This window comes from Ascaphus truei, chromosome 6, assembly GCF_040206685.1.
Source record: "Ascaphus truei isolate aAscTru1 chromosome 6, aAscTru1.hap1, whole genome shotgun sequence".
NCBI lineage: Eukaryota > Metazoa > Chordata > Amphibia > Anura > Ascaphidae > Ascaphus > Ascaphus truei.
The window spans coordinates 83,497,459-83,515,965 of record NC_134488.1 but is presented as its reverse complement, the minus strand read 5'-3'; the positions used below and the strand labels follow the sequence as shown (position 1 = coordinate 83,515,965).

At 42.3% G+C, this 18,507-nt stretch overlaps 1 protein-coding gene across 7 annotated transcripts in view; it reads left to right on the top strand.

The window, feature by feature from the left end:
• NPHP4 (nephrocystin 4) overlaps positions 1-18,507 on the top strand; it is a 264,867-nt gene that overhangs the window by 209,512 nt on the left and 36,848 nt on the right. The window lies entirely within an intron of this gene.

Below are 18,507 nucleotides of genomic sequence, written 5' to 3'. Positions count from 1 at the left end.
TTAATTACTGTTTACCCAATTTGTATGAGAGTGCCACCCTAGATATTTGTATCTCGATTTTGGTTTAACCAAAACTATTTATTTAATTTTGGTTCAGTAATTTTAACAAATATAAAAAAAAAATTGCTAAAACAATTGTGGAAAGTACTAAAATAGCATAATAAAGTTCTGGTTTTAATTCTTGGGTGTGAGGTTTGGATTCTAAAAATCATAAGGGTTTTTTTTCTCCTTTGGTTTTGGAATGTACTGTTGGTTCAGACATCACGCACCAGATTTTGACTCTCGAATTTATAGTATTGTCAAGGAATGCCTTTTTGAGTACAAAATAAAAGCATCACTTTTATATTTGGAAAATTTACTTTTTGTCTTGGAGTCGGGCCATGTGAATTCGTCATTTGTGAGTTGCACCTACAGCACTATACTGCATTATTGCCATAAAATGATGAAGCCACAAGATATCAGTTTATATTGATATGCTGTAAATATTTGAATTATTTTCTGAGAATGGAGATAAGGGATCTAACAAAGCACAAACAAAGCTGCAAGACAAAGTGAAAACTGATAAGTAATGTGCTTCGGATAATCTTCTGCATCACATCACATATTGGACCTTCTATCACTTGACTTGTTTTGCTCTACCCAAAATGTGTATATTTGACACATACTGCAAGACACAGAAAGAGAGGGTAAAAAAAAAGGACATTAAACAAAGACGCACAACAGGTTTTGAAATTTTGCATTAACATCGCAACATACTGCAATTTAATATTTGGGGGAAATATTATTTACCTTGCCTGAAATTAAACATGTTTTATACTATACAATTTAGTTAAGTGTAGTTATACACTTGTAGAACCCACCATATTTCCTCTTCATCAGAAAACTATGACATTAAAATAAACAAACTGATTGGGCCTGCAAAAATGTGCTTTCTCTATCCCCACTATGTATTAATAATCGATAACAGGGTCCTATAATATAGTAGCTCTTTAAATTACCCTTAATGCAGTATTAAATCAGTTTAGGTATCTGAGCCAAAGAAATGTAATGCTATGGAATATATATTTATTTTATGTAGCCAGGTCTCCTTTGGCTACCCGGTTCCCCGTTCCTCTTCCCCTTACCTTCACCAGTGAGAAGGCAGTTGCGGGGGCGAGCGCGTCTCTCGGTGGCGTCAGAGGCACTGAGCCGCCATCTTTGTTATGTCTGCATTACAGGTATATTGGAGAACCATTCCCTTAACACACTGCCATAATAAGTATTTTTCTTTCCCTTTTTTTTTAACGGGGGGGGGGGGGTTGACAGAGGGGAGGGGGCACTGGATGACCACCTGAGCGTGTTGTTGTTCACTCGGGCCCTTCAGTGTTCCCAGTGACTAGGTTCCCAAAAAAGAGAAGAAAGAGTGGGGGGGTGGGGGTGACGGGGAGGGTAATGTGGGAGGGGGGGGTAAATGAAGGGGGGGGTCCTAGGGTCTTCCCCATCCCCCTGGAGCGCCCTTCTCTTTGTCCTTCCTAATTGCCGGCATTGGGGAGCGGGGGGGGGGGTGTAGTGACTATTTTTAGTGGGTCAGCCATGGTTCCCAAATGTTATAGAACCGCTCTGTTGAGTGATTGAGGAATGCCGTCAGTTTCTCCATTAGCATGACCTCGTTTACCCTCTTCCTGACCATTTGTATCGTGGGGGGGGGAGATTTTCTTCCAAGAGAGCGCCACTGAGCATCTGGCTGCGGTTAGAATGAAGGAGATTAATTTCCATACTGGGCGGTCAATCTCATCTATTTGCCTGCCCAGTATGTAGGTCAGTGGATCTAGGGGGATTGTGAGGTCTGTGGCCTCTTTTATTAGATTTTGAATCTTGTGCCAATATTTCTGAATTTCTGGACATAGCCACCAAATATGGGCCATGTCTCCTCTGTGTCCACAGCCTCTCCAGCATAGATCAGAGGCCAGAGGGTAGATTTGCTTCAATCTTACTGGCGTGAGGTACCAGTGGAACATTATCTTGTATATGTTTTCTTTAATGCTAGTGCAGATAGATGTTCCTGATGCCGCTTCCCATATATCTTCCCAGTCCTCACTGTCTATTTCTGTTTTTAGTTCCACTGCCCATTTCAGCATGTAATCGTGTTTTGTGGGGCTCGCTTGCTTTTCTAAAATTGCATAGATTTGTGAAATAAGACCCCTTTGATGTACGTTGTCCTGGCATAGATTTTCGAATGGTGTGAGTGGTGGAAATTCTAATGGTGTGGCCAGTTTTTGTATGAAATGTCAGATTTGGAGGAACTTGAACGTGTCTAGGTCAGGGGCTTTAAATTTGTTTCGTAGCTCTTGGAAGCTCAGCAGCTTCTTGTCGCTTAGTAGGTCATGCGTCGTCCTAATTCCGCTATTCATATAACACTCGAATTGCCTGGTGTCGCACCCTGGGGGGAACTCAGGATTGTTGTATAGTGGAGTGAGTTGTGAGCCAGTAGTTGAAAGTGCATATTTAATTTTGGACTTCTTCCATATGTTCCAAGTATGGTCCATGGCTCCTAGTTTAAATTTGCTGGCCCCCTTTTCGTTTCTGTCTGTTGCCAACAGACTCGCTTGCAGAGAAGGCGTTTTAGCATAGTGAGACTCAATTTTTAGCCAGCATAGCTGGTCTGGATCCGAGTTCCACTCCACCACTTGTTTCAGTTGCGCTGCTCGGTAATACCTTGAGATATCTGGCACCCCCATACCTCCCTTGCTCCTTGGCGCTGTTAGAACCGATCTTGCCACCCTGGGTCTCTTTCCTTGCCAAATGAATTTGAATATTCTGTTTTGGATATCTTTCAATTCTGACCCCGGGACCCGGACCAGAAGTGTCTGGAAAAAATATAATAATCTCGGGAGTACATTAATTTTAACTGAGATCATTCTTCCGATCCAGGAAATTTGATATTGTTCCCACTTATCCAAGTCCCTCCTGATTTTGTCAAATAGGAGTGGATAGTTACATTGATATAGGGAACGGTAGTCCTTTGATACATTGACTCCCAGATATTTTATGTATAAAGGGCTCCATCGGTAGTTGAAATTTAGCTTTAGTAATTGTATCTCTGATTCTGACAGATTGAGATTCAAGGCCTCTGATTTATCGCTATTAATTTTGTAGCCCGAGATCTTGCCGAGATCGGATAGCTCTTTTTGTAGGTTAGGGAGGGAGAGATGGGGGCAAGATAGTGTGAGGATAACGTCATCAGCGAACAGGGAAATTTTATAGTTGGTATTGCCAATTAATATGCCTTGGATGTCGGCATTGTCCTGTATTCTTGCCGCCAATGGTTCTATTGTCAGGGCGAAAAGAAGAGGGGACAGGGGGCACCCCTGCCTTGTGCCGTTCTTTATCTCGAAGGCCTTTACCGGGCCTCCTGGGAGTTTGACCATCGCTGAGGGGCTGATGTAGAGTGCTCAGACTTCCTCTAAGATTCCTTCCTCTAAAATTCGGCTAAAGCCGAATTTAATCATTGTATGGTCCAGAAATTGCCAATCAATTCTGTCAAACGCCTTCTCTGCATCGAGGCTTAATACGACTGCTTTGGAGTCTGTGATGCGGGCATGATCAATTATGTCTATGATTTTGCGCGTGTTGTCGGCAGCCTGACGGTTTTGGATGAATCCTACCTGGTCGATATTTATCAGTTGTGGTAAGATTGGGATCAGACGATTGGCGAGGATCTTGCTATATAGTTTCAGATCGTTATTCAATAATGAGATAGGGCGGTAGCTACCACACTGTAGTGGGTCCCTGCCGTTCTTATGTATTATAGCTAAGTTGGCGTTGGCCATGGAAGGTGGGATTGGGGAACCGTCCATGAAGGAATTGAATAATGTCACGAGGTGGGTTGATAGAATAGAGAGGAATCGTTTGTAATAGGCATTGGAGAAACCATCTGGGCCAGGGGCTTTAGAGATCTTAGACGCTTTTACTGCATCTGTCAACTCCTTTTTAGTTATTTTTGCGTTCAGCATTTCGTTTTCTTCTTCTGTGAGTTTAGGAAGTTGACATTTGGAGAGGTAATCATTAATTGTTCTAGAGTTTGTGTCGGGTGATTTATCTCCCTGGGTTTTTAGGTTGTAGAGTTCATTATAATATGCCGTGAACTCCTCTGTGATTCTTTTATCATTATATATGGTCTCACCAGACCTACTCTTAATGGCTGTGATTTGCGATCTCTTCTGTACGCCTCTTAATTTACTGGCCAGAAGTCTGTCAGCCTTATTACCCTTGTCGTAGTATTTTTGGTTGGTCCAACGTAGTGATTTTTCTACGTCCTCAAGTTGTAATTTTTTAAGGTCCTCCCTGGCCGAGGTTAGTGTTTTGTATATTTTTTTGGATGGGTTCGTTTTATGTTGATGTTCTAGTTTTAAAATTTTGTCTGTCAGATCTCTGAGGGATTTTATTTTGTTTTTTTTCCTGTGGGATGCAATAGAAATGATGGTGCCTCTGATTGTTGCCTTATGGGCTTCCCACAGTACTGCCGGGAGGTGATCGACTCAGTATTATGGGTGAAGTATTCTTTGATTGCGCTTTTTATTTCTTTTTCGACCTCGGGGTAGTTCAATAAGGAGTCGTTAAGTTTCCAATTGAAAGATCTGGATTTAACGAAAGGCGTTGAGAGGGACACTGTTATTGGGACGTGATCCGACCATGTAATCGGGCCTATATTCTAGGATTGTTTTGGTTGCGAAGAAGTAATCTATACGCGAGTAGGTCTGGTGAGGCGAGGAGAAAAAAGTATAATCCCTCTGGCCCCTATGCTGTGTTCTCCATATGTCTACCAGAGCGTATTCCTCCATGATTTCTTTAAACTTCTTCCTCAGCCTTTGAGAGGCTTTTGCGTGTGGTCTGTTTAGTAGGGTTGATTTATCTTCTAGGGGTTTAGGGCCATGTTAAAGTCACAACCCACTACCATTGAGGACAGATAGCTCGGGTCAATCTTGTCCATTAGTGCTCCCAGGAATTCTGTCTGATTGTCATTGGGTGTGTATATGTTGATCAAGGCTATGCGTGAACCAGCTAGCGAACCATATACCATCAGAAATCTACCCTCTGGGTCTGTGGTTGTTTTGATATGATTGAATGGTGTTCCCTGACGGATTAAAATTGCAACGCCTCTCTTTTTACTGTTAAACGATGAAAAATAACCCGTGGGGAAGGCCTTACTGAATAATTTGGGCAGCTCCTGCGATGTAAAGTGTGTCTCTTGGAGAAATATAATGTCACCTTTAGACCTTTTCATCTCTTGGAGAGCTAATCTTCTTTTCCTGTTGGTGTTTAGGACTTTCACGTTTAGTGATATTAGGTTTATTGGGGTTTGGCTAGCCATTATAATGGGATTGTGTGGTCTCTCTAGGTCTGACTCCCTTCCCACTAGGGAGAGTGTATTGAGTCCTATGTGGGGCCATGTTCTTTACGGGGGAAAGGTACTTCTTATTTGAGAGGTCTGAGTTGGTGCTCCAAGGGGTAGGGGGGACAGGGGGGGGGTGCAGGGGAACCAGTCGGGACAGGACTAACTGGTGGAGGTAGTGTGAAAGGAGACCTAATAGTGGTCTCACGTGGTCTTTACCGTTTGTACTGACCGGCATTTGGGCTTAAGGCCCAAAGGGAGGAATCCGTTGGTTCCTTGATGGGGTGTAACAAAAGGGGGGAGGTCGCGGACTCATAAGAACTTTATAGGTTATATCCTTCCCTAGGTAGGTGGTGGGGAGTGTAGTCTTATTTCTCGGGGGGGGCGGGTGGGGGGACATCGTAAATAGGTAGCTGTTGCGTTATGAGTGAAAGGGGGGGAAGATGGGGAAGGTGCGAACTTATTCCCATTGCATTCTGATACATATCTTTCTTAGGTGGTTCTCCGTGACATTTGTGGGTTCAACAACCATTAACCCTTCTCAACATATATGACAATAAAACATTTTGAATTCTACTCCGACGTGTTGCATATCGTGCGTTCCATGGTTATATAAGATCTCTAACAGTAGTAACGGTTTAGTATTGTGATTATGTTAGCCGTCATTCAGGTTTTGCAGTGTCACATGGTTTCCTAGGGTAGGGGGGGGGTGGAGTGTGGGAGGGAGGGGATGGGGGGGGTTGAGCTCACATGTGATTTTAAGCACCATTCCATACCCCTTTTCTATAAAAAATAAAAATAAAACATCAGATCCTATAGAATGTGCACTTACAAAAAGGCCATTCTTTTAGGCAGTGATACAGATTACAATTCTGGATAATGCTGTGAGCGGCGATCTCACCGCTTCCGCGTTGCTGGTGTTGTCTGCTGGTGTTACTTCCGGTAGCAGCCACCCGGGAATTTTGACAGATTCTCTCACCGTTGTAGCACTCAATCTCGGGACTCAACGTATTTCCCTGCGTTCCAGCTTCCTCACGAGTCAAGTCTGTATCACTGCCTGAAAGCATTGTCTTTTTGTAAGTGTGCATTCTATAGTATTTGATGTTTTATTTTTAATAAAAGTTTTTATTTGTGCATATTTGCGCTATGATGTGTATTTATCTTTCCTGAGATCACCCACGTCTACCACACAGCCATACTACATTACTACTGATTGTGATTTGCCCATTATGACTTACTAGTACAGTATGTGAGTACAACTTTTGGAGGTTATTGCTGAGTCTCCACATGCAGGAGTCCTTACAATATCACCCTATGGTGTTTTCTGTTTGTGTCCCCTCTTTTATATGAATGGTGATGTCCCCCGCTCCCTCATTTCTTTGGAAATAAAACCAAAATCGAAACACAAAATATTATTGAACTAAAACCATGTCCAAATCCAAACAAATGTAAATGCGTTAGTGCTAAAATCTGAATAAAAAACATTGAAAAACAGAATCCCACATGAATCCGTTTAGAAAAAAAAAGTATGTTATTTACCAGAATGCTTCCAGTACTTTTATACTTAATTCAACCAGTTACAATTAAACAATGCAAATTCTTTATGATTTGACATCTTATCTTCATAAGAAAGATTAGCTGTATTATATATGATCTAAAATTGTCATTTTCATACTTTGCCTGCAAGAGAAAGATAAGCTCATGTAGAAAGTGAGGCACAGAATAAGAAACCTGCCAGAAGAAAAATGTCAAGCTAACAAGAGCAACTAGTTAGGTCAACTAAAATAGAACCCTTCAGATAATTACCCATCTTTAGGATACAGAAGTACTCACTATTTGTTGAGATGTTCAGAATATTTTTTTCTATAAAAAAAATATGCATTTACTTTTTTCTTTTTATCCTAATCATATTTTTGCATAATCTTCTTCTTATGCAGGGTTTATGTATGTACATAAATCAATTTTAGCCCCCTCCCACCCCCCCCAAATACGGACAGGATAAGGCTGCGTCCACAGACACTTCGCCTGTGCGGAGGCGCGCGGCAGCTGAGGGAAAGCTGGTGCTTTCACTGGCCATGGTACACTCGCCATCTGTGGGCGTGTCTAGGGGCGTGCAAGTGACATCACGGAGCTGGTTTGCCCTCATTGGTCGAGTCACTTACGTGACCGGCCCGTCGCGCCAAGAAATCAGTTTTATCCGATTTCTTGCGCAATGCGCGACCCCTCTCGCTTCCGCCCACACGCCGTATAGACGTGATCTCTGCCTTTAGGCAGTCTGATCGCTCAGCGTGCGGACGCGTCCACGCGGTCGTCCATACCATGGACACAGCCTAAAGGCAATTGCAAACTTCTCAGGAAATTTATAGGCCCAGATTCACTAAAAAGGGCTACACGTTAGCAAACCTTTTTATAACTAATGATCAATTTAGAGTTTGCTAAGATTTGAGTCAGAGTGCAAGCTCATTAAGTAGAAGTAAATTACTGGTTTGCGACTTATAAAAATTTCCTCAATTTAGAGTTGGACAGAAATAGGCAAAAGGACAGTTACAGATGCATACAGCTTTATTTCCAGCCTGCCACAGCACATGTGTTGGTGAACCAGGCACCAAAGTGGAGTGTTCACAGCAAGGTGCAGAGCAGGGGGGAATTGCCCATCAGGATTAACACAGCAGGGGTCCCTGTTTCTGAATGGGACTCCCGCTATGATAATCCTACTGGACTGCATCAGTCTGGAAGATCTGCACAGTGAGAGCAGACAGAAGCGGTCCCTCTCCCTGCACATCTCTAAAGGGTGATTGCGCTGCTTTTATTATTATTTTAATTACATATTATTGAAGTAGCAGGTCTCCGGAGCTGAACGGCATTAATTTCAGGTCTGAGGACTCCCTGCTTCCCGTGTTACAGGCCCCCTGTATTGGGTGCTGGTATCTCTGGCACGTTTAAATGTCCCGGTCATGAGATGCAGGAGAATGAAACGTGCAGACAGATACCTGCACCCCATATTGGACTCTGTATCTTGGGAATCTGGGGGGCCCCGGTGCAGAAATGAATACGATTCAGCACCGGAGACCCCCTGCTTCAATCCTATGTTATTAAAATAAAATAAAAGCACCTTCATTACCTTAGCGGCTAGCTTAGGAGAGGGGGTGGGTTAAAGGAGTAGTTGACCCATGGTGGATGGTTAGGTGGATGGCAGTGGGAGGAGTTAGCCCAATATGACTACTAGAGCTTTTTTCCTGTTCAAGTACAGTATGCAAGTGGGTGGTTAGGCCTCTCGGGTGGATAATGGGAGGGCTTAACCCCTCCATTATCTTAGCAGTAACCGCTAAGGTATTGTATGTCTTTATTTATATAGCGCCAAAAATGTACTCAGCGCTTGTACCCACTGTGAAATCCCGCTTGTTCTCTAGACTGGCAAAGTCCAGTGTCTGCTGTGGCTGAGTAGTGAGGACATGCATAACGCGTTAGCTGGGGAACTGGCCTTTTTTTTGTATTGGCTGAATGGAGTAAATCTAAAGCACTATTTAATCCTGCAGGTTCATTACCCTTTTCTACATCCCTCACTTCATAAAATTCTAGTAAGGGCTTCAAGTAACAAAAGACATTTATATAGGTAAATACTTTTCTGTTTTTTTTCTCATAAGTGAGGATCATTTAGTTAATGAATTGAACTAAATGACCCTCACTTATGAAAAGAAAAACCGAAAAGTATATACAGTAACTGTATGATTTATCATATTGGATATAGCACTGAGGCTCCTTGTCTATTGTTATATACATGAGCTCACAAACCCAGTAGCACGCCTTTTGATGCAAACATATATGATGTGGTGGATTTGAGTTCTGAGTTTGCAGGGTGTGTGTGTGTTTGTAAATTTCTAGGACTTAAACTAGACAAATTGGTCTGTAATTCTAAAACTATTTATATATATATTTTTTATTATATGTGTAACGGTATTTCTGGCCCGGCCTGACCCACCCAATCTCACATTGGCCCCTGTGGTCTAACCGGTCCCCATTACAGTGTGGTAGTGTCTGGTGGTGCACCTGTTGGCTACAGGACTCCTGAGTCTCCCGCATGATGGTGTGTGGGGAGGACCCGTCAGACAGGCAGCTGAGGTAGTGTGCTGAGTCTCACCTAGTTCCAGTGCAGCGCCTCCACCTCACCAGGGTCCCTGCGTCCGCAAGGGGATGATCCTGGCGAGGAACTCCTCCGTGGTGCTCCTCTCTGTACACTCATTCCAGATAGATACACGAGAGGGTTTCTGGCTGAACTCATCTTTATTGACACGGCAGGGCAGCTGCCCTCCACAAGGAGTATCTTCAGCCGCTCATCTCGCCAGTGCTCCCTTTAGTTAGGTAGGTCACCTAGATCAGGGATTCACTTATTCCCGCAGGAATCACTGTCCTGTGCCAGGTCCCTGGACACAGCCTCCCATGGAGTTACTATAACATAACTGACAGAACTCTTTCAGCACTCAGGTAGAACTTTCCAGCAACTACACAGCAACTAACTTTAGAACACAGTGCTGTGCCTTATGTAAGCTTCTGAGGCTGACACACCTCTGACATCACTAACCATGGAGTCAGAGCATGTGACCAGTCCCAGCCATACACAGAGCACCCCACCAGGGTGTGAGGGAAAACCTCCATGATTACTGCTGGCATGCCCACACTTACCAGGCCTTACTGCCAACAGGAGAGATGACTGTAGGCATTTTACATGACCGCTACATATGTATATATATATATATACAGTATATATAATATTTTTCTTTAAATATATAAAATATATAAACACACTCGCATACACATTAAGCTGACTGTATGTATTGTTTTATGCTTTTTGTCATTTTTCTTTTGGGTATATATTTGAAAATATTAAGTATTTTAAACTATCAATGTCTCGACTGCAAATCAATTACATGTTGCTAAGTGCAGTATGTAAAAGGAAAAAAGGCTGTTTTTAAAATTAAAAGCAAAACGTTCTTATACATTTTTTTGAGATATTCTTTGATCATACAGTAGTTAAGTCAACCTGTAGAAACAATTTAAAAAATTGCTGTTCAATCACTCCTTAAAAGAATTCCATTGAGTTCCTGAAAGCATATGTAGCGGACATGTAAAATGGCTACAGTCATCTCTCCTGCTGACAGTAAGGCCTGGTAAGTTGTGGGCATGCCAGCAGTAATTATGGAGGTTTGCCCTCACACCCTGGTGGAGTGCCCTGTGTATGGATGGGAGTGGTCACATGCTCTGACTCCATGGTTAGTGATGTCAGAGGTGTGTCAGCTTCCAGAGTATACATAAGGCACAGCACTGAGCCTAAAGTTAGTTCTGCACAGATCTACGTTCAGTTCAGCCAGAGTTTTGCAGGAGCTCTGCAGGAGTTCTGTCAGAGATCTGCATCCAAGTTCAAGTACTAGCCTAAGAGACTGGGGGTTATGTTGTAGTGACCCAGAGGAGACTGTGTCCAGGGACCTGGCACAGGGCAGTGATCCCTGCGGGGATAGGGAATCCCTATCTAAGGAGAGAGACACCTTTTAAAGGGAGGCACTGACTACAGAATGAGTGGCTAAGACTCTACTGCAAGGGGCAGCTAGCCCACATCACCAATAAAGATGTTCTCATTCACAAACCCTCTCGTGTACATGTGTGGAGTGAGTGTACAGAGAGGAGCACCACGGAGGAGTTCCTCAACAGGATCATCCCCTTGCGGACGCAGGGACCCTGATGAGGTGGAGGCGCTGCACTGGAACTAGGTGAGACTCAGCACACTACCTCAGCTGCCTGTCTGGACGGGTCCTCCCCACACACCATCATGCGGGAGACTCAGGAGTCCTGTTGCCAACAGGTGCACCACCAGACACTACCACACTGTAATGGGGGCCGGTTAGACCACAGGGGCCAATGTGAGATTGGGTGGGTCAGGCCGGTTCACAAAAACCGTTACACATAAATTCCTATTACTATTTAAAGTAATAAAAATATATCATTAAATATTACTTCTAAGAAATATTGTCATACAACATTTCTGATTACAACATACAGTGTTAATGTTATAGCCACATATAGACAGTCCTGAAATAATGTGCACATTTGGCTGTCTTTTTTGTCATGTTGATATATTTAATTATGAAATTTAATTTGGTTATACTGTATGTTGAAATACAAATACTATTTTTAACCCACTCCTTATCTCTGAAACTTTGCACCTGCAGCTGTATTCTTTCTTCAATAAGGTATAGAACTTATTCCTTAAGGCAGGAGTGTGCAAACTTTTATGTTTGCGCCCCCATGACTGCTCTCCCCCGTTGCTCACGCAACTCCTCTCACCTTCTCTCCAGCATCGGTGGCATCATGTGACGTTGCGTATGCCACTTTTACATGATGACAAGCTGGAGAGCAGGTAAGAAGCAGTTACAGAGACCTTGCACAATCCCCGGCATTTAATTTAAATGTTGTGGGGAAGAGTGCGGAGACTCCGTAAACGCCGTACCCACGCAGTTTGTGCACCCCTGCCTTAAGGAATGCAATGTGTACTGTGTATTCCATGGTATCCGTTTGGGTTTTCACAACCAGTTTATTCTATATATATTTCCAGAGGTATTTAACATACATTCAACTTTAATTCAGCAATTAATATGGCACAAAACTCCAGTATGTGACTAAAAAAAGGATTGGGGCTTAAAAATATGTTGCAACTAAAGATGTGCTATTTTATATGTGTTTTCACATAATGGCATTTGTGTGAAGAGTTGTTTATTACTGAAGCACACAATTATTTTCTGCATCACTTCTTGCTTGTCTGGATATTTTGTTTTGTGTCTTTGTTAATTCTCTCCTAACGAAGAATAAAATGATCTAGTAGAAGGAGTAATGTAGCGAGTGCTAGACCTCTACAAAAAAATAAAAAGAACTCTTGCAGAGCTAAATGCATCCTTATTCTCAGAGTGACTTTAGCTTTGGAGGACTGTTGACAACATGATACTCATATTCTTTGAAGTTGTCTAGCTTTAGTGTTGTGAGTTCTAAAACCACTGGAGGCTGAGTTAGAGATCAAAGTAAAATGAACATTTTCAAGTAGTCGTACAGAAATGTTATAATATATTATGCTTTTTGATTTTATAAACCATACAGGTAATTTTTTACTCTAAACTATGAAGGTTAAAGCATAAATAAAAGTAAGTGAATACAATCTTGTAAAAAATAAAAAAATAAACGAATGCATGCGTCATCTCTACTTAGTCCTGGGGTAGTAAAGTGCGTGGTGGCAAACAATATGAAACAAGAAGAAAACTATTTATACGATTCTCTGGTTGTGATATTGAATAGTCACTAAATCTTGGGTACCAAACTTGTTTAGCTAATCTTTTTCCTATAAGGGATTTTCTCTATATATTTAAAATGTGAGCCCTCTGTAAACGGAGGAATATAAATGGACTGGTATCTCTCACAATATTGTAGAGAGGTGAAACCGCTTGTGCTTCTGATGTTTGCATGTGAGTAGGTTTTTATAACTTGTACTGCTGCGGCCGAGTTTATTCGAGCATTTGCCCGTTCTTCGCCGCAGCAGTAACCTGGCGCGCGCCGGAGGGTGCCGGGCGCACGCCGAAGCAGCGGAGGAGCGCCCTCCGATCGGGGCTTTCTCCCTTCCGCTGCCGGGTCCGTCGGGTCCCCCGGAACCCCCTGCCGCTGTCCCCCACATCGCGGGACACCAGTGCTCCCTCGGGGAGCCCTGGACGCGCGTGCAGGGGGCGCAGGCACCCGATGACGCGTGACCGTGCATCGGTGATGCGCGGCACGCTGAGGGAGTGCGGCTAGCACGCCGGGGCATCCCCCGGCTTGCGGTGCTAGCCGTGCTTCAATAAAACGTGTCGGTAGTGTATCTCCTTGCTGCTATTGTGTTGGAGCACTCCAGGCTCCTCAAGGTATCTCCGAAGGGGGATCTCCAGAAATTGGAAGAGAAAACACAAAGCACACTAGAGGTAAGTATAAAGATTGTATTGACAGGAATAAAAAGTATATGAACACTTACAATTAAGTAACTATTGGTGAACAAGTCACTGATCGTTAATCACTGGGCCAGCCGAGTGTTCAGGAGGTCTCAGTGACGTGCAGCTACAGTAGGTGCCTCGTGCGCTATCCTGTGGTGCAAATAAAGGTGTCTGGCACTTCATGGTTCCTCAGTGGCTTCTAACTCCAATGTGTACAACTCTGGTGAATCTTACTGTGTGAGCCAAATAGGAGACAAGACAGGAACAGCTGTGGTGCAATGTGACCTCTACATGTTTCTCATGGCTTCTGCTTCATCAGGGAATCACGTTTAGAGTTAGTATCGATCTTTATATACCCCCACACAGTCGGGACAAATTACAAATGATTACAATTTTTAGCCAAAAACATACAAATGCCACATTATACATCATTATGAAATACATTTAAATACATATGTTTTTATAGGAATGTTTATAAAAGGTAGGTTAGAAGAAGCACACAAAAGAATAGGATAGAGTCCAAACAACTTCTATTTGTATTCAATACATCAGAGCCAGTGAGCACAGTGACGTTTCAGGACCAACTGTCCTTTCTTCAGACCAAACACCAATTCTTGGATCTAGCATTGAGACGCCGGGATTAGCAGAAGGTGAGAACCAAAAGGTAATACTCTTCAATTTTTACTATCAGCAGTGGTGTGCCGTTTATACCCACCTTTTTCACATTTTATAGGAATGTCATATCGTCCATTTCTAGAAGACATTGAGAATTCATGTATGTTTTAATTGTGGTATTATAATTTAATAAATGAGATAGTGATGTTACTAGTTTTAAGTTAATAGATAGATAGTATAATTTGATGATCATAAAAATGGGGGGTTTAGAACATATTTATTTAATTGAGAGAGATAAAGGGAAATGAAAAATAAATAATAGTACAGCTTAACCCCGTTATAGCGCGGTCCTCAGGGGCCACCCGCAACCACCGCGTTATAAACGAAGACGCGGAAAAAAAATGGCCGCCGAATTATTTTTTTTGGTGGTACCGTGTCTGCCGGAGGGGGAAAGCTGAGAACTCTCCCAGCGTTCCCAGACCCGGTGGGGCAGCGGCAACAGCAACAGCACTTGCCCGGCATCTGGCAGCTCTTCTCCCTGTCTCTGCTTCCTGCTTCTGCTCCTGTCTTGCGAGAGCAAGCTCCCTTAAAGAGACAATGTCTGTGTGTGTGTGTGTGTGTGTGTGTGTATTTGACTGTGTGTCAGTGTGTGTGTTTGCAGTGTGCTGTGAGTGTGTGCAGTGTGCTGTGAGTGTGTACAGTGTGCTGTGGGTGTGTGCAGTGTGCTGTGAGTGTGTGCAGTGTGCTGTGAGTGTGTGCAGTGTGCTGTGGGTGTGTGCAGTGTGCTGTGAGTGTGTGCAGTGTGCTGTGAGTGTGTGCAGTGTGCTGTGAGTGTGTGCAGTGTGCTGTGAGTGTATGCAGTGTGCTGTGAGTGTGTGCAGTGTGCTGTGAGTGTGTGCAGTGTGCTGTGAGTGTGTGCAGTGTGCTGTGAGTGTGTGCAGTGTATGTGTGCAGTGTACTGTGAGTGTGTGCAGTGTGCTGTGAGTGTATGCAGTGTGCAGTGAGTGTATGCAGTGTGCAGTGGGTGTGTGCAGTGTGCAGTGGGTGTGTGCAGTGAGTGTGTGCAGCGTGCTGTGAGTGTGTGCAGTGTGCTGTGAGTGTATGCAGTGTGCTGTGAATGTATGCAGTGTGCTGTGAGTGTGTGCTGTGAGTGTGTGCTGTGCAGTGTGTCAGTGTGTGTGTGTGCAGTGTGCAGTGAGTGTGTGCAGTGTGCTGTGTGTGTGTGCAGTGTGCTGTGTGTGTGTGCAGTGTGCTGTGAGTGTGTGCAGTGTGCTGTGAGTGTGTGCAGTGTGCTGTGAATGTGTGCAGTGAGTGTGTTCAGTGTGCAGTGAGTGTGTGCAAAATATACCCACCTTTTTCACATTTTATAGGACTGTCATTTCGTCCATTTCTAGAAGACATTGAGAATTCATGTATGTTTTAATTGTGGTATTATAATTTAATAAATTAGATAGTGATGTTAATAGTTTTAAGTTAATAGATAGATAGTATAATTTGATGATCATAAAAATGGGGGGTTTAGAACATATTTATTTAATTGAGAGAGATAAAGGGAAATGAAAAATAAATAATAGTACAGCTTAACCCCGTTATAGTGCAGTCCTCGGGGGCCACCCGCGACCACCGCGTTATAAACGAAGTCGCGGAAAAAAAATGGCCGCCAAATTATTTTTTTTGGTGGTACCGTGTCTGCCGGAGGGAAAGCTGAGAACTTTTTTTTTTAATTCTGGGTCCACACTCAAACCGCGTTATAGCAAATCGCGCTATAACGGGTTGAGCTGTACTGTACATTTAATAAAATATGTGTGTGATTTTATGTAAGAGAAGAAGGGGGGGGGGAAGAAAAGGGGGAATGGGGGAGGGAAAAGAATGGATGAAAAATAGACAAGAGGAATTGGACATGGTAAACAATTATTGTCAAATAGGGATGTGATGACAAATCTATCCAACAGTTCACTGTTACAAACTTATCTTACAATTTACATATAGGGTACAGATGCAGCCACGAGTATTAGAACACTTGTACCTGGGAAATTCTGGGAGATTCTGGGGCAGTCTCACAGTAAATGCCTCAATATTGCCTCAACATTTCTGTGAGATTCTTAATGGCCCAGAGGATTAACACACCGTGGGTCCCTGCAGTCCCATTCAAACTGAATGGGACTGCGGGACCCCTGCTGTGTTAATCCGATGGGCCATTAAGAATCTCACAGAAATGTTGAGGCAATGTTGAGGCATTTACTGTGAGACGGCCCCAGAATTTCCAAGGCAAGAGCTCTAGTACTCATGGCTGCATCTGTACAACATGACAGTTGATATTGGAGGAAGGAAATAGACTCGCTTTGATACCATAAACATATCATGCGGTCTACACATGTAATTTGCAAAATGACAAATGTATTTATTTATTTATTACAAATTCATTTTGTGGAGGAGATACATCAACGACATCCTCATCATCTGGGATGGGATGAGGAATACTTATCCCAATTTGTTTGTCATCTCAATGCAAATTACTTCAATCTCAGGTTTACTATTTGAAATCACTCAGATTACATTTGCTTCCTGATCTTAATCATCTATATTGATTCAAATCCTTTATGTACCAAAACATATTTTAAGGACACCAATGTTAATTAATTTCTACATCCCACAAGCAATCATCAACAGAAATGCATCGACAACATTCCATATTGTCAATTTTTAAGATTAAGATGCAATTGAACAGAGGACTTAAAATTGAACTACACGCATCCTTTCTTGGTGAAAGATTGTCAAGAAGGGATACAATAAAGATCTAATTCATTCTGCATATTTGAGAGCCAAAAAAAGTAAGCGAGAAACTTTGGGCATATCCAAAATTTTGAAAAAATTATTTAAAGTCCAAACTAGCAAACAAATCACTACCACTAAGAGAGAGACTATGAACCTTCCACAAATTAATTTAAACATTGACAAAACATCCCATAGCCAAACACCACTATTTATCATACAATATAATAGATCATACAATACAATCAAAAAAGCACTTTCTAAACACTGGCATATTCTCCATATGGATTCAATCCTCAACCATGTCCTACCAAAATAACCCCAAGTAGTCTTTAAAATCACAGGCCCTCAAAAATATGTTGGCCCCATTTCTACTTCATGGCACTGAAAAAACCCCCATAAAATAGATCTGAGAGACCCCTTGGGAATAACAGGTAATCATAAATGTAATAAGTGCAAAATATGTAGACAAATGATTACACATAAAACAGTAAGTTCCAATGCCACTGGAATTGTTTTTCCCAATAACCCACTTTATCAATTGTTTGTCAATATTTGTAGTCTATGTTATGCAGTGCAGCTGCAGAATACAATATATAGGTAATACTAAACGGATTCTGAAGGTTTATGTACTAGAACATTTGATAAATATCAAAAATATTCCTAAAACATTAGAACAGGCCAAACCATTAACCCATTTACTAACTCACTTTCAGAAAGTTCATCAATATAACTATGAACATACCGTATCAGCTTTATCTCTCCAAAAAGGCGCAATACTGGATCTTTACCCTTAGGACCACATTTCCAGGTGGGGGGTGGAGGGGGGGGGGGGGGGTAAATGACTACATAGAGATAAACCCTTTTCTCAAATGGACTTCTGTAATTTTGTCTATGACATGTGTAGACCCATGATATGTTTATGGTATGAAAGTGAGTCTATTTCCTTCCTCCAATATTAACTGTCACTTTGTACCCTATATATAAATTGTTTGCTAGATTTGTCATCACATCCCTATTTGACAGTAATTGTTTACCATGTCTAATTCCCCATGTCTATTTTTCATCCTTTCTTTTACTTCCCTTCTCCCCCCCATTCCCACCCCCCCATCTTCCTTCTCTTTTCACAAAATCACACACATATTTTATAAAATGTATAAGTATTTATTTTTATTTTTCATTTCCCTTTATCTTTCATTATAAGATCTATTAACTTAAAATCATTATCTCATTTATTCAATTATAATACCAACATTAAAACATACATTTCATGAATTCTCAATGTCTTCCAAATATGGATGATATGACATTCCTATACCAACATATGTATTTCATAATGATGTATGATATGGCATTTGTCTGTTTTTGGCTAAACTTCTTTTTAATCATTTGTAATTGATCCCCACTGTGTTGGGGGTATATAAAGATGGATTTTAAGCTCTGAACGTGAACCACTGATGAAGCACAAGCCGTGCAAAATGTGTAGTGGTGACATTGCGCCATAACTGTTACTGAGCTGTCCAATTCGGCTCCCACAGTAAGATTCACCAGAGCTGATCACATCGGAGTTAGAAGCCACTGACGGAACCAGGATGTGCCGGACGTTTTAACTTGATGCACACGATATGCCCCAGCTTGTGGGGCACCGAGCTATATGTCGCTGAGCCCTCCTGAACGCTTGGCTGGCCTGGCGATTAGCGATCAGTGACTTGTTCACCAACAATTACTTACTTGTAAGTGTTCGTATACTTT